Consider the following 16,401-nt stretch of genomic DNA (forward strand, 5'->3'; position numbering starts at 1 on the left):
TCTTGAACGTCTGATCCACCTGCCTCCATCTCTCAATAGCTGGGATGACAAGTCTGTGCTGCCATTTCCCATTTGTGCTGGACAAACACCCTACCTACGGTACCAGCTCTCCAGCGTTTCCTTTGCTCTTGTGAAGAGACACTCTCCTGACGGGCTCTTCTCCACTTCCAAGTGACAGCAGAGACACGTGGCTCCATGAAGTCACATATTAAGGAACACCCTATGAAAGACAGGACACAGACCTTGGTGCTAAACAGTTAGGGCTGAGAGTCTGATGGCACTGACGAGGTGTGTGACCTTGAATGGTGGCTTTTTTGCCAAGTAGGAATGAATACTTTTTAGCCCACAGCTCTGTGGTGAAGAGAGTGCCCAGCATACTCTTGGCACACAAAAAGCATTCAGAAAACGCCTTCCACGCTCCTCGCTCTAACTTACTTCACCCTGACAGGCTCTGAGGAAGAGGGGCTTCACCGTGGATGGTCACATGAGACGGGGAAACCAAAACAAGCAAACCCCACACAGAGCGTGATCTTCAGGAAAGAATTAGCTTCTCCAAATGTAACACTATATCCCCTAACGTTTCCCCTGGGTTCCCTTAACGCAGGCTCAAAGGTCTTAAGTACTGCAGGGTTCTTTCTTTAATTACTATTTTGTTTAAGTTTTGAGGTGCACATCTTCTTTTCATCACACTAAGTCAACAAAACTTCCAACGTGTGTTTCATTAAATTACATTTTTCTGCCAAGGTTTAATCAACTCCCCCCTCCCAATCAAAACAGCATACTTTTATGACCAAATAGCACAATACGTCTTTCCTCCAGCAACCCCTAAACCTCCCCCGAGTGAGCCAAGATTCATGTTTCAATCACTCAGAGCAGAGGACGAAGTCAAGTGTTTAACCTTGATAATGAACATTAGACACTTCCTCCTCATCAAAGGCACCAGCTTCCTGACGGCTCATGGTAGGGATCGTGGATGGCCCCACATTTACTTTGCTTCTGTCATTTGAACCGATTTTTTTTTTTTTTTTTTTTTTTTTTTTGGTTTTTCGAGACAGGGTTTCTCTGTGTAGCTTTGCGCCTTTCCTGGAGCTCACTTGGTAGCCCAGGCTGGCCTCGAACTCACAGAGATCCTCCTGGCTCTGCCTCCCGAGTGCTGGGATTAAAGGCGTGCGCCACCAACGCCCGGCTTTGAACCGATTTTTTAAAATTAAGAAGTTGACTGACTGACTGACTGACTGACTGGGAGAAAAAAAAAATGTACAATGGAGTGAAATGTCTTCTTCCATGTCACTCATCTCACAGAGAACGAAGGCAGAGGAGGGATCCTACACTAACATGGGACATTACCAGCAAAGGAGTCACCTGATGTGACAGGGTCAGGAGGAAGCCCGAGGGGAACAGCTTCATTAAATGAACTATTTACGTTCCTCTAAGTCCAATGTTTTAAATTTTTGACATTTGTTTTGAATCCAGAGTCAGATCTAGTACACAGTATTCCTTTGGCAAGACCAATAAAAACGATAATGCCAGTAAGTCTAGCTTTCTTATGGATGCTTTCTGTGTCGGGGTATCAGAGGACCTATGAATCAGGTCAAAATTAACACCACATGTACGTCTTCGGAGAAACAGAAATGGCTGGTGAGATTTCTATCAAGGAAACCAATTTATAGTTTTTGTAATCCCATTGAGAAGACAGTAATCAGCCTGGGAAATGCTCCCAAGCCACTATCTCTTCTCTGTTAATAATTGAGTTAGGGAAAATAAGATCAAATCACTGAAAAATGCAGGCAAATTTCCAGGCATGTCAAACAAACAGCCAGAGGCAGGACAGCAGAGCGCTGCCCACAGAGTGTCTGGCCTTCTTGGCTTATTTTTAAGGCATTTGCTCTCCTCAAAGCGCTGACAGACACTCACCTGGTAGGGAAAGTCCTCCACCTGTTTTTTCACTAAGGAAGTCTGAGAGAGACCACTACATTAATTGGACTATTCGTTTCTGTCTTTCCCTTTCTCAGAATTCACCAACACACCCCACCAGTGCCGAACGAAAATGTTGTCTGGGAGAGACCACTGCATTAGCCGGACTAATTCATTTCTGTCTTTCCCTTTCTCAGAATTCACCAACACCATCCGACCAGGGCCGAATGAAAATGTTGTCTGAGAGAGACCATTGCATTAGCTGGACTAATTCATTTCTGTCTTTCCCTTTCTCAGAATTCACCAACACCACCAGATCAGGGCCGAATGAAAATGTTTCTGACTGAAGGAAAGAAGGCAATCCTAAGAATATTTAAACGATTGCTTAACCAAGTCCACCATGGTGACACATGCCTTTAACCCCATCACTCAAGAGGCAGAAACAGGAAGATTGTTACCAGTCTGATCTATACAGTGAATTCCCGGCCAGTCAAGGCTATATGGTAAGCCCCTGTCTCAAAACAACAACAACAAAGAATTTCCTAGCAAGAACAGACACACACACAACACACAGCCTGCCAAGAAAGAGAGCTAACCCCACTAAATGACATCTGACATTGCCTTGGCAGAGTGATCTCTGAAAAAAGAAGCCGCAATCTCTCAGGGACATTCATGTTTCCGTCACACCTAGAATTTGGGGGCTTTTACAATTTGTTCTTTCCTTTCCTGCCAACACGATAAGCATAACGTTTCTTTTTGTCTGTTTTGTTGAGACAGTCCTGCTGTGCATCTCAGAGTGGCCGAACTCAGGACCTTCCTCAGCACTCCAGCTAGCAGAGATTACAAGCATTTGCCCCCAGGTGGATGTGGAAGCCAGAGGCCAGCCTCAGGGATCATGTCTCAGGAGACATCCACCTTGTTCTTTTGAGACTACTGCGTCTCTCACTGGGACTTTAGGAGAGGCTGGCTGGCCAGGGAGCCCCAGAGATCTGCCTGGCTCCACCTCCCCAAGCACACACCATGCCAGGCTGTTCACATGGGTTCTTGGGTCAAACTCAAGTCTTCAAGCATACATGGCAAGTGCCATCTCCCCAGCTCCAGTTCATATTTTTGAATGGATAAACAGTGAGAAGCTGGGAAACTCAGCGAGTGCTCTAACATTTATGATACCGGCTAAAGAAAAGCCTCCCCAAACTGAGAGCTTTGAGGAACTTGCTAAACAGCAGCCCTGGAATATCAACCTTCACCAAAGCACATCAGGAAGGAGCATGGAGGGGATACACCAAAACCCAGAGAATCTTTACTGCTATAAATGGCAGAATGTCCAATGTGGGCCACCATAGAAACTCCATCTAGGATGGGTCAGTGAAGGGCCATTGTCTTCAAGTGCATTACAATAGCTCAGTGACCCGCCTCAGCCAGGGGTCCTCAAAAGAGTCACTTTATAGTATGGACATTAGAAAACGTCCCAGGAAAGCCATGTGCAGTATTATTCACAGAGGACCTTGGAAGCCTCAATGGTCCAATCCTTTCAGAATACACAGTAGAAGACACTCCAGCCATGAGAGGCACAAGATCACATTTGTACTGCTTTAATTTACCCGTGGGGCATCCTAATAACAAAGTGAGTAGATCAGAAGTCTAAGAAGAAACGGATCTGCTAACTTCTACACAGTATGCCATCCGAGAAACCGAATTCCCTACATTTTTCAAACAAGTCTCAACAACGGGACTAAGACCCTTTAGGATTGGACGACAGCCTCAGAGTCAACAATAGCCTGAAGAGATGCCAGAAGCTTGCGGCTCTGTCTGTCATACGTGGTCAGCTCCAGAGCGGCGGTCCTCTACATTCGCAAGGTGCAGCCCTCTAAGCTCTGGCTGCTGCCGGTCTTGCTGTGAAGATAAACCCAACGGTGGCGGCGGAATGTGATGGCTGGGCCAGTTATAGCGGTGGCTGTGCGGCACTTAGGAAAGGGAAGACACCTAGCCAAAAGCTCCCTTTCTTCTTAACTCCCAGTCTCCTAGGGCAGAAACAGCTAAGCCTGGGCAGAGGACAAGAGACTGAGCTGTTTATACAGGTGCCGGCTTTCCAGAGGCCCCAACAGGGGCAAGCCCCGCCCTCCCGCAGAGCTGGCTTCAGATCAGAGGGCTGGTGACTCCATAGGGGAGCTCTGTTGGGGTGGGTGGATCCTGCCCCAAAGATGGGCACCAGGCCTGGGGAAAGCGAATAAAACCCGGAGACTTCTCTTGGAATCTGCCAGGCTTTCCTATCTGTAGGTGAGACCCTACGCAGGAGGCAGGATGAAACTGGAAATTAAAAAAGAAAGAGAGAGAGAGAAAGAGAGAGAGAGAGAGAGAGAGAGAGAGAGAGAGAGAGAGAAAGAAGAAGAAGAAGAAGAAGAAGAAGAAGAAGAAGAAGAAGAAGAAGAAGAAGAAGAAGAAGAAGAAGAAGAAGAAAAGAAAGAAAGAAGAAAGAAAGAAAAAAGAAAGAAAGGAAGGAAGGAAGGAAGGAAGGAAGGAAGGAAGAAAGAAAGAAAGAAAGAAAGAAAGAAAGAAAGAAAGAAAGAAAGAAAGAAAGAAAGAAAGAAAGAAAGAAAGAAAGAGAGAGAAAACATTCAGAAGTCTAAAGACCCAGCCCAGAGTTGCTTATTTAAGGCTTCAAATTTTGGGTTTTTGTTTCCATTAAAAAGAAACCACATTCCTTTGCTAACAGCCTCCCTCCCTCCCCCGCACTGGCTGACCCCAAGTAACAGCAGTTTCTGTCCAGAGTTTAAATGACCTCTGGCCTTCCACCCACTTTATCTTCTACAGGAATTTCATTCATCCTTTTGTTACCCACCAAACCCCCACGGTGCCCTTGGTTTCCCTCACTTTCACTCATAGGCCCGAAAGAAATTCCCTATCAGCAAAGGAAACTGTGTGTGTGTGTGGGGGGGGGGGGGTAAGCTCAATACCATAATTCTACTTTCTTGTAGGTGAAACAGGAAAGTTCGTTTCTTGGACACAGAGAGGCATGGGTGCAGGGACAGGAGGACACATACGTCTGTCCTAACGATTTAGTATGGAATTATCTTCATTGCTACTTGTGAAGAACAACATATAACCGACAGGACCAGCAATTACAGCCGGCCGCCATGTTAATTATACTCACTCTACCCTGGCACCCAAAAAGGAAGAGATGGCACCAGACATGTACCCTAAAACCCCCTTGGGACTTCTTTTCTCTTACCTTCCCCCTCTGTCTTTCATTGAGGTCCGACCCAGAGAAACCTACACACTTGTCAATGCAAGTCCTTTGTAATTTAAGGAGAAATGGCCAGAACGCATTCATAACCATTCAGAAGCCATTGAGCATTAGTAAAAATTCCCCACTCCTTCCTCCTGTCTCTATCTATCTGTCCATCCATCCATCCATCCATCCATCCATCCATCCATCCATCCATCTGTCCATCCATCCATCCTTTATCTGTCCACTCATCTCTCTGTGTGTGCTTGTGTCAATGTTTGTGGGCATATGAAGGGCAGAGGACAAGCTCGGGTGACCTTCCTCAGGGTCCCTCACATTTTCTTTTCCCTCTCGTTAGTTTGGGATTTGCCAAGTAAACTAAGCAGGCTGGAGAGGCCCAAGGATCTGCCAGTTAGATCTGCAAACTTCTATTAAGACGTCACCGTGGCAGAAAAATAAGGGACTTGAAAATTAAACAACATTCAAAGTAAGGCTGTGTGTTGTAAGGAAAGGGTGTGGTCTTTGTCTTGGTCAACTCTGGAACAAGGACCTTCATTCAGGATGCTTCTCCTCAGCGGGCTTCCAGTTTCCGCTGAGGGCTTGTCAAGAGCTCCACTTCTCCGTCTGCACCCCCAGTCTGCGGCAGGGATAACCCAGCCAGTCACTTATCCACCTTTCCCACCGCGATACACGGCAGGAGGTGGGAACGATGTCTAGATTGTATGATAGCATCCATCGTCAGGGTGGAGCTTAGTCCGTGGTGAGTCACCAGATACCAACCTAAAATGATCAGTTCAAAACCTAGTTCCTCTGTAATGTGAAGATACACCAGCTCTCTGGCCCTTGAAAGAAGACGATAAGAACCGTAATGCCGCGTGCTAGAGCTAGCGCAAATCCCGGTACACAGTGAACACGCACAGCTTTCCTGCCTTCCGCTATCGCTCCATTATGATAGGTCCTATCTAGCCTTCCGCCCTCACCGGCACCTCCCTGTGCCTCCTCACCTTCTCCTCTCAATTCTCTGTCCCTCCTACTCACCTTTGTTTCCTTTATTTCATTTTCTTACCACAAAGGAGCATTTACCATTGAAACAAAACCTTACGTCCTGATTCACAGCAAGACAAAGCAGTTTATACAATTGCTGTAGATTTTTTTTTTAAGCCCATAACTATGTCTAAAAGGATGCAGCACTTGGAATCAACCCAATTGTCCAAATTACAGTGAAACATCAAGAAGAGTGTTATTTACCAGAGAGGTGAAGTCTCTTTTAAAACTAAAAGAATTCCGAAGTAGAAAGACTCTGACTTCATATGAAACATTTTCTTTCCAAAATAAAATCCGTAATTTCACGTGATTGTTTTCTCTGTGTGTGATGCATCCATGTTATCAAAAACCGCTTCCACAAGACAAGAATTACTTAAGTTGAGCATGGTGAGTTAATTGTCACCGTGACAGAGTCTACAGTCACAGGCATGCCTGTGACAGATCATCTTGTTTATATTCATGGATAGGAAAAGACCCATCTTTACTGGGGGGGGGGGGACCCCTTCCCAGGACAGGGGTTCCTGGACCCTGTAAAATGGGGGAAGCAGACCAAACACTAGTAGTTTGCATCCAGCTCTCTGCTTCCTAAGAGTGGATACAAGGTGAGCAGCCACTTCCAAGTTCCTGCAGCCTTGACCTCCTCCTCACAATGGAGTATCTTGAAATGGGCTTTTGTCAGGCTAGTTTATCACAGAACGAGGAAGAGAACTATGGCCAGGGGTGGGTGCCTGCCAGCCTGCACTAAATGAACGGATCCAAAAAGAACAAGTTGGGTTGGAAAGAGAATGCAAATAAAAAGAGAAATAAAATAATAAAATAAAATAGACCACATACTGTGTTGGTTAGTTTTATGTCAACTTGCCACAAGCTAGAGTCATCTGAAAGGAGGGGACCGAAATTGAGAAAATACTTCCATAAAATCCACCTGTGGGGTGTTTTCTTAGTGATTGATGGGGGAGAGTCCAACCCATTGTGGGTGGGGCCATCCTTGGGCTGGTGGTTGTATAAGAAAGCAGGGTGAGCATGCCATGATGAGCAAGTCTGTAAGCAGCACCCCTCCATGGCCTCTGCATCAGCTTCTGTCTCCAGGTTCCTGTCCTGTTTGAGTTCCCGTCCTCAGTCTGATGATGAACAGTGATGTGGATGTGTAAGCCCAATCAACCCTTTCCTCCCCAGGCTGCTTTGGTCACGGTGTTTCATCACAGCAATAGAAACCCTAAGACACATATCCTTGAACCTAAGACCCCAAGAAAAGTCTCTACTGTCCCTGGATTTGAAGGACTCGGGTTTTTCAATACATTCTCTAAAAGAACTAAACCAAAATAGCACCAGGCTGCCTTCTCAACGGAGACTTTAGATGAAGGTCTGTCACATCAGCACAATGATGTGACAGTCTGGGAAGAAAACTCATACAATTCAAGTCAACGTCTATATCTAGAGATGGTTTTCAAAATTAAAGGTCAAGATAGAAATCACGCATGATGTACTCATGTGGTTTCTAAGTATTCTAAAATTCTATTTCACCTCGGGGCGCCAGGGAAATTTGCCAGAGGCCAGCCAAACGGAATCTCACTAGCCTCATCCAAAGAACCCATCTCGATGGATGCTGTTCCTGACTCTATCACACAGAGGGGCCTTTTCAGTGTGATATTACGACATGTTCTATGCCATCCTAACCAGAATATAAGAAAAGCTGGTAATTGAGTTCATGTTTAACACCGTAAGATCGTAAAGTTAAATGCCACTTAGTACTTTGTTCTGCAGACTCCCTGTGGTCCTCAATAAAAGAAACTAGTTTAGAATTTAAAATCTGCTTGATACTTCCGACTGATGGCAGGCAAGCCTGGACATGGGCAGGTGGGACAGGGCTAGCCCCAGACCTGACCCGGAGTAAACACAAAGGGAGGAAGAACACGCTGGCCTTGGAAGCAAACTGGAAGCCAGAAGCTCAGCAATAGAGAACTGGTCCAGCCAAACTCACTGCCGAGGATATCTGGTTTTGGAGCTGGGCATGGTGGTGCACTTCTGTGATGCCAGGACTCAGATTCCAGGATCAGATGTTCAAGGCCAACCCGGGCTTTGAGAAAAGGCAAGAAAAAAAAGGAGGGGTGTGGAGAGGACTGGTTTTTATTTTATATTTGTTCCTTTTTTTTCTCCTTCCCACATGTGAGAGCAAGCCATACTTTCTGGGTCTGGTTTGTTTATTATGGCCTCCTCCAGTTCCATCTGTTTCCCTGCCAGGATTCTACTTTTCTTTATGACCAGAGAGCATGTCCGGGATTTCCCATGAGTCTGCTCCCGTGATTAAGAAGTTTTCAGTGTTTTGACACACTTTGCAAAATGCGAGCTAACATTTTCCCATGTAATTGAAATCAAAACACTCCAAAACAGAAGACTTCCTTAGGACAGACGTGGCATTACCCAATGGCGAGGAATGTATCTTGTCTCCACAAATGTGCAAGCTTGCAAAGCAGCAACTCGGCTGTTTTGTTTGCAGGCTGGCTTCATTCCTCCCAGGCCTGGCCAATTCTGCCCCTAGTTAAATAAAGCACGAAGTGAGGCTAGATTGGGAGGAAACAGCATTGGGAGCACTTCAGCTTGGAAATAAAGTTTTAAAGGGAGGGGGCATTAGTCCCCAGGCCTAAGGAACATATAATAAGGGCACGGTAACAGCAGACAAAATTAAGGAAAGTCAAGAGCAAAAGGCCTAAGACACTGGCCTGCAATTCAAGGGTAATTAAGAGGAGAACAGGGGACAGACAGTTTGAAGGCCGGGGCTCTGGAAGTGTTTGGAACTGTCTAAAACAGGAATGCGTAGTTCGGAAAGAAGCCCGGCGTGGAGGCACATGCCTTTAATAATCCCAGCACTCTAAAAACAGAGGCAGGAGGATCTCTGTGAGTTTTAGGTTAGCTTGGTCTACAGAGTGAGTTCTGGGCCAGCCATAGTTACATGGTGAGATCCCGTCTCAAAAAAAAAAAAGGAGTTTGGGGTTTGTTTGTTTGTTTGTTTTTGCAAAAAAGAAAAACGTTTTCTACAATTACCGATCAAAGTCACTGGGTCTCTTCAATATCCCTGAACCTTCCAAACCATTGCCACACGGGCAAAAAAAAAAAAAAAAAAAAAAATGAACTCAATGTGATGGCTATTGTCCCTGGAGAACAAGTATCGGGCAGAGTCTAGGCCAGAACCAAGTTCCACAGCCTTATAAGTGTGTATGTGGGTATGAGATTTACATATACACATATACGTATGTATAGTATCTGCCTCCAGAGAGAAACAAAACGCACACCCCGATATAAACCTACTTTTCCCTGGATAGGGAGAAACGTGAGATTGGATTCAGCCACTCCCGCCACCCCAGGCAAGTGTGCAGAACATGCACCTGAAGGAATCTGCACCACCCACGATCCCAGTCGGCATTATTTAACCACGAGAAAAGCCCTGTGTGCGGGGCTGGCTAGCCCAGTTTGGGCCATGACAAGAGCATTAGCTGTTTACGAGCTGGTTAAAACACTGAGCTGCACTCGTAGGCAAAGGAAGTAGTGCTGGGTTCCCTAAATATAAAGATTAGTTCACTGGGGCCTGGAGAGATGGATGAGAGGTTAAGAGCACTGGCGGCCCTTCTGGAGGACCCAGGTTCAATTCCCAGCACCCACACGGCAGTTCACAGGTGTCTGTAACTCCAGTTCCAGAGGACCCTCACGTAGCAAAACACCAATGCATATAAATTTTTTTATAAAAAGAAATTAGTTCATTAATTAATGAGAAGGGGCACTGAAAGAAAAAAACTGTTAAGTAAAACTAATCTGGAGGTAAAACTTCCCTTTAGGTAACTAGGTCTTAACTATCCTTTCAAGGTACCGCTCCAGTATTGAGAAGTCACACTTTTTGACAGACCCAACTGCCTAAAACAGCGGCTCTCAACCTTCCCAATGCTGCGACCCTTCGGTACAGTTCCTCATGTTGTGGTGACCCCCCCCCCCAACCATAAAGGTATTTCCGTTGCTACTTCATAACTGCAATTTCGCTACTGTTGTGAATCATCATATAAATATCTGATAAGCAGGGTCCCTGGTATGTGACCCCAGTGAAAGGGTCGTTTGACGCCGCCCCCCCAAGGGGGTCACGACCCACAAGTTGAGAACCACTGCTCTAAAACAGCTCTAAGAAAAGCAGCATGGTCCCTCCAGTCCAGTTACCTCCACATCCTCCCAAGAAGCCTCCACGTGGCGACTCCTTCATAATCCTTCCTAGCCTGGCAAGGAATTCACCTCGGTGAGCTTAGTTGTCCCAACTAGCTCACCTCAACTAGCACAAGGAATTCAGGGTAAGCTTAGTTACCCCATTTTTCAACTAGTCAAACATAGGAGTCACTGATGTAAGCCAGACAGTAGTAGAAGAGGCGCCACTGACAATCTGACCTTGGTAAAGGTCAAGGGAAGAAAAAGACTATGGTCCTGCCTGCCACACTGCAGTACTGAACCTACAGAATGTCAACCACAACTCCTCAGGAGAGGCCTGGCTTAAGTCCGTTCGGTGCAGAAAATTACAGATCTGTTTCAGGAAAATATTCAAAAAAGATTATCAAGGAATCACTAATTAATTAATTAGTTTGTTTGGTTTGGTTTTTCGAGGCAGGGTTTCTCTGTGTAGCTTTTGGAGCCTGTCCTGGAACTCACTTGGTAGCCCAGGCTGGCCTCGAACTCACAGAGATGCACCTGCCTCTGCCTCTCAAGTGCGGGGATTAAAGGCGTGCGCCACCACCGCCACCCCGCCATTAATTTATTTTTAAGTTTTGCCTACAAAAACAAACTATTTCAAAGGACCCAAAATGATCTGCTAAGAAAACTCATACCCTCCCTCCGAAATCTCTAACCAAATATTTGAGGGGCGGAGCAGAAGGGTGTTTGTTCTTTTCTCTGGTGTTTTCCATTGCCTTCGGGCCTGTTTGTAGGCTGAGGCCCAGCAGACGGCGTTCCGATAACTCCGTGTGTTCCTGCTGCTAACGCCAGCGCTGTGTGTTCCGGAGGAGGGAACCCTCTCTCACTTTGGTTCAGCCGGCATCAGAACCAAAGATTTACTTGTTGCTCCATACAAAATAATCGTCTTCACTCCCATGTCACACTTTTTACACCAGGTTCTCACTTTACAACGACTCTCGGATAGAAAGGTCCTTATTGACAACCACATTCCAGGCAATTAATTCAAATTAGCGCGTGGTCATCTCAATTAGGAGAAAGACAGACAGGGAGGGAAAAAGAAAAGAGGAAAAAAAAAAAAAAACAAGAACTTTGTGTTTCTGCCTCAGTGAAATTACTTCAAATCAAAGTGACTCATCTGTCTATCTGGAACTGAGAAACAACTAACTAAGGCAGGAAATGGTTTTGTTATCTGCTGCAAGTGATTTTGACTATTATAGTAACAAAACTGAAATTGATATGGTTTTTCCCCTTCATTACTACGAACTTCATGTAGCTGGGAGAAAAACATCAGGTTGCCCAGAGATAGCTGACTCTTCACACCAACTCTGATGAACTATGAATTCCATTTTAAATGCATGTCATTTCACATGCGCTATGATTAAATATTTACACTAGCTTTCCTCAGTCAAAAGTGAATGAGCCAAATGAACTTCGTGTGATCCTCTCTGCGCAGAATGAAATTTCATTTTTCTAATATTTCTGGAGCGTGTGTTTTGGCAAGGGTGGGGAGTGGAGCAGGTACAAGCCTCGGGAAGACGGGCTTTGTTCCAAGAGTGCAGATACTGACTGCTTTTTAGATACTAGAGCAATTCCCAGTACTGGAAGTCTCCCAGCAGTCTGGGTACCTGGCCAGGCCTGGGGGTCCAATCAGACAGGCTTTCAGTCTCTCAGCATCTCCCATCAAACAGCTGACCCCCAATATCTCCAGTTCACCTTGGTGCGACACCAAGCGGGAACATAAAACCTGTTCATATTTATTGGTGTGCAAAGTGAACAGGAATTTGAAACGATGGTGATATTTTATTTGTGCTGAAATGTGATTTTATTTGTATGTTAATAAATAAAGTTGCCTGGGGGTCAGAGCTAATAGCAAGCCATAGCAGAAGTCTGGCAGTGGTAACACACGCCCTTAATCCTGATCACATGACGGGCAGATCTCTGTGTGCTCAAGGACACCACCAGCATGAAGATACAAGCCTTTAATCTCAATACCAACCATAGAAGACCTGGAGGTCTATATAGACAGGCAGTGACGAGGAGGTCATGTGGTTGGGTTTACAACCAATGAGAAGGCAGAACAGAAAGTCACTACAAAGACAGACACACAGGAAGTAGGTCTTTTTCTCAGGGGAAGGTCGGCAGCGGCAGCGGGTGGTAAGAAGGCAGTCCTGGTCTCAGCTCTTAGCTATTGCTCTGACCTCTTGGGCTTTTAACTCTGCATTTGGCTCTTTGTTTCTTATTTAATCAGACCATTACATCTACATGAAACTGCATTTAGAATCTTCAAGAACAAAGTCACGGGCCGGGGAGATGCCTCAGTTGGTGAAGCCCTGTGTATATAAGCACAAGGACCTGAGCGTGATCTCCAGAAACCACATTTCACAACACCAGGCGAGTGCTCCCAACCACGGCACCCAGGAAGTGGAGATAAACAGATTCCTGGGCTCATGGCCAGCCCACCTAGCTTCAGGCAAAAGGGACATACCCTGCTTCCAAAAACTAGGTGGGGGGCTTCTGAGGATTGACAGCCAAGGCATGTCTCGGGCCTACACACACACACACACACACACACACACACACACACACACACACACACACACACACACAGGACTCCCAAACATATATGCATGTACTCCCAAGCACACACATGCACCCACACACAAAAGCACAGAGTCTTTGAAAAGGTATGATTATCGTTAAAATTAATGAGACTGGAGGTCAGGCATAGGGTAAACTAGCCTTCAAGGCAAGTTTGGCAGAAAACCAGTTCTGGTTCAGTTGAAGTGTTCGGTCTTTGCACACACTGTGTTGAAGCAGTTGAATCACAAATTAACTTTAACGGGGAAATGTCTGAAGCAGTTAATCAGAAAGGAGGCTGCTTTGGGGGCTGATGCAGCATTCCAAGCTCTCCAGTCAGCAAGGGTAATCCTCACAGCACCAAGAGGGGCCAAGCATGGAACTGGGGGCCAGGCCACCGTGATTTTATTCTCTTTGTCACTTTCCTTTCAAGTGGAAGATTCCTCCCACTCTCGGCCCCTGACAACATCGATAAACAGAACTCTGAGAGTCATTTGAACATACCAAAAAAAAATGCATGTTTCCAACCAACTGTGATAGACAATCAGCCAGCTGAGTCCTCGTCCTGCTGACATGGATTTGGAAAGCATTAAGATGTAATTTCCACAAAAATAAAGCTTGAAATTGTCCAACTTGCTGGGTTTGATCCTCATCAAAGAAAAACAACATATAATTTCATATACAACAGCATAATCTGTCACGCTGACAACAGTTTTGAGAAACATTAGAAAACATTAACACGAGCTAGGGAGGTCCAGTCAAAGGCATGTTTTAGGCGCGAAGGCTTTTCATGAGAGCATTTCACTGTAGCATGTATGTACCACACTCCTTGCGACACACCTTATAATCTACAACTAAAGGGAACATCTTCTATGCCTTATACTCCAGGAATGCATCCGTGCAACCCAAAACGACATAACTATTCACCTTGTAGCCCCTAAAATGTGCCAAGAGTTTTAAGATCCATTCTTCATGAAATATCTGAATTCTACCACTCTAAAAGCCTGTTGTTACAGGGGCCCAAAGTCACTACATCAGACGCAGAATGAACTGCTAAGCTAAACTACAACCCGTCCTGAAGAAGGGAATAAACAGACTGTACTCAACCCATAAAACACTCCCTCCGAGAAGTAAGCCTTCTCCACTCAGCCATCAGAAAAAAAAAGGAAAAAACTCACAACAGCTTTCTTTTCCATTGTAACATTATCAAGCATGGATATTTGCTATGTGATAACAATACATATTCAACTCAATGGTCTGGCTATTGTAAGGCTGGCCTGGTGCCAAGCCCAAGGCAAAAGTCCTCTGCGATAGAGCACCCTTGGTGGGGAGGTTCTTATGTCCTGAAAGGATATATCAACAGTTGTTCCATGTGCTTTGACAATGTCCTAACAGAAATTTGAGATAACCGAATTTAACTCCAAATTAGCGGTACTGTTAGGTAAATACCATAAAATAATAACAAAGTCTGCTCCCATAGAAGCAGAGTGGTAAGCTGAGGACAAATTTCAGCCCGTTTACTGCTTTCCTCGTTAATCTTTCACCTTCTAAAATGCACTTTGCAGTTAAAAGTGAGAAAAAAATAAACCCTGCATTAACGACTCCCTATCTTGTGACACTTTAACTTGCACGGAGCATGGTTGGTCCTTCCTGCTCCGAGGCACCTTCCTAATACTTGAGTTCAGCTGAGAACACAGTCCAGAAAAGGGCAATTATCAACTGTCTGACTAGGAAGCCAATAAACGCCAGCACGGACAACCTCGCTGTCCTCGGGCGAATCTGTAGGAGGCACACTGTGGCAGCCCGGATGGCTCTGTCAATTCCAGAGCCTTGCAAAATTCAAATGCTCCCTATTTTACCTCCAACTTCTCAAGGGAATCACCCTTTCTTTAAGGCGATGTTCCTGGGTCTCCAGGCATGAATGCCTTCCAGGGGGCATTTCTTCAAGGACACCAATTTGACTGACAAATGATGAAAGTCCGTGGTGTGCCTGATTCTGTCCTCTCCACACAGAACTGCCAGGATGGGGGTGGCCACTGAGCCTGACCAAAGAGGGAAGACAGAAACACAAGCAGGGAGCCACATTCCCCAACCGAGTGCAGCAAATCTGAGGGGTACGGAGAGTGTCCCAGGAAGTTCTGAGGAGCTGACGAGATGAGAGAAAGCAGCCTGAGGACACGACGGGACTGGACGGGGAGGTTGAAGCACAGAAAGGGCAAAACCACCAGAGCACATGGCAGGAGAGAGCCAGACACACGGCCACCCTCTAAGTCCACCAATGTCCACGGGGTGCTCCAGATTCTACACACACACCTCCTGGGACAGGCCTGGGGGGTCACTCCTCTCGTGGAACTCTCTTTCTGGCAGTGTAAAGAAAGAACAACACCAGACGAAACAGATCAACGTAGAAAGAGAGATGTTAACATCCGATGGTGACAAGTACTAAGAACATAAATGCAGCAATGGAGGACCCGATGAGTGGAGAGAGAATTCTCTAAGAGTGATCAATAGGCAGACGATGGGGGGGGGGGGGCAAAGATTTCAGTCAAAAGGGGGGGAATGATCCAAAGAAAGAGAAAGGGGCCGATGCAAAGGCCCTGAGGCTGAACGGCTTGCTCTGCTCTGAGAATAGCCAGAAGGCCAGCGTAGCAGAAGAGTGTATTTTCAATCAAGGGCACCAGTAGCACTTGGTGCACCATGATAGTGCTTTTTTTTTTGAAAGGGTCTTACCAGGCTGGCCTCAAATGCAGGATGCTCCCGACCTCCTAAGTGAGGGATCACATGTGTGCACCTCGACTCCTGGCCCAATGGTGTGACCCGGTTCCCTTTTAGCATCAATCACGTCCAATAACACCACCTTGAAACAATCAAAGAAGCCACCACTAATTTCTAAGCCTTCCTTGCGGATGTCAGGAAGGAAGGAATGCCCCCACTGAGAAAGATCCAGTATGGACTCGCCATAAATAACTGATAGAGTTTTGTTTTGAGTGTTAGACAGAAGCCACTGGAGGGCTGTAAACAGAGAGAATGGTGTATATTCTATGTCTATAGAACTCTGAGCCAAGTTTTACCCTTCAAGGCTCCATCTGGTACAGAGCCACATGCTGTAAGCCCAGCTCTTCTGAAGGCTGAGTGGGGAGGGCTGCAATTTTATAGTTATCCGAGGCAATTTAGTAAGACTCCATTAAAGAAGAGGGGAGGAGAAGGGAGAGAAGAGGACGGGGGGGGGGGGGGAGTAAGGGGAATCCCATGTACTACGTGGAAGACTGACTACAAGAGGCACAAGCATCTACAGGCCAGCCAGAGAGAGGGCTGCTGCGGGAGTCCAGGAAATCCTGACGGCTCGGAGTTGCTGGGATGGCAGTGAAGTAAGTGCTAAGCAGAGAGACTGGGGATCCTCTGAAGAGTTTGCCATTGGGATTTTTCCTAAAGTGACT

General features: G+C 46.0%; 1 protein-coding gene across 2 annotated transcripts in view; it reads right to left on the reverse strand.

The window, feature by feature from the left end:
* The window catches only part of Sh3rf1 (SH3 domain containing ring finger 1), a 163,910-nt gene that overhangs the window by 97,314 nt on the left and 50,195 nt on the right, over window positions 1–16,401 (reverse strand). The window lies entirely within an intron of this gene.

The sequence above is a fragment of the Peromyscus maniculatus genome, chromosome 17 (genome assembly GCF_049852395.1).
Source record: "Peromyscus maniculatus bairdii isolate BWxNUB_F1_BW_parent chromosome 17, HU_Pman_BW_mat_3.1, whole genome shotgun sequence".
Classification (NCBI taxonomy): Eukaryota; Metazoa; Chordata; class Mammalia; order Rodentia; family Cricetidae; genus Peromyscus; species Peromyscus maniculatus.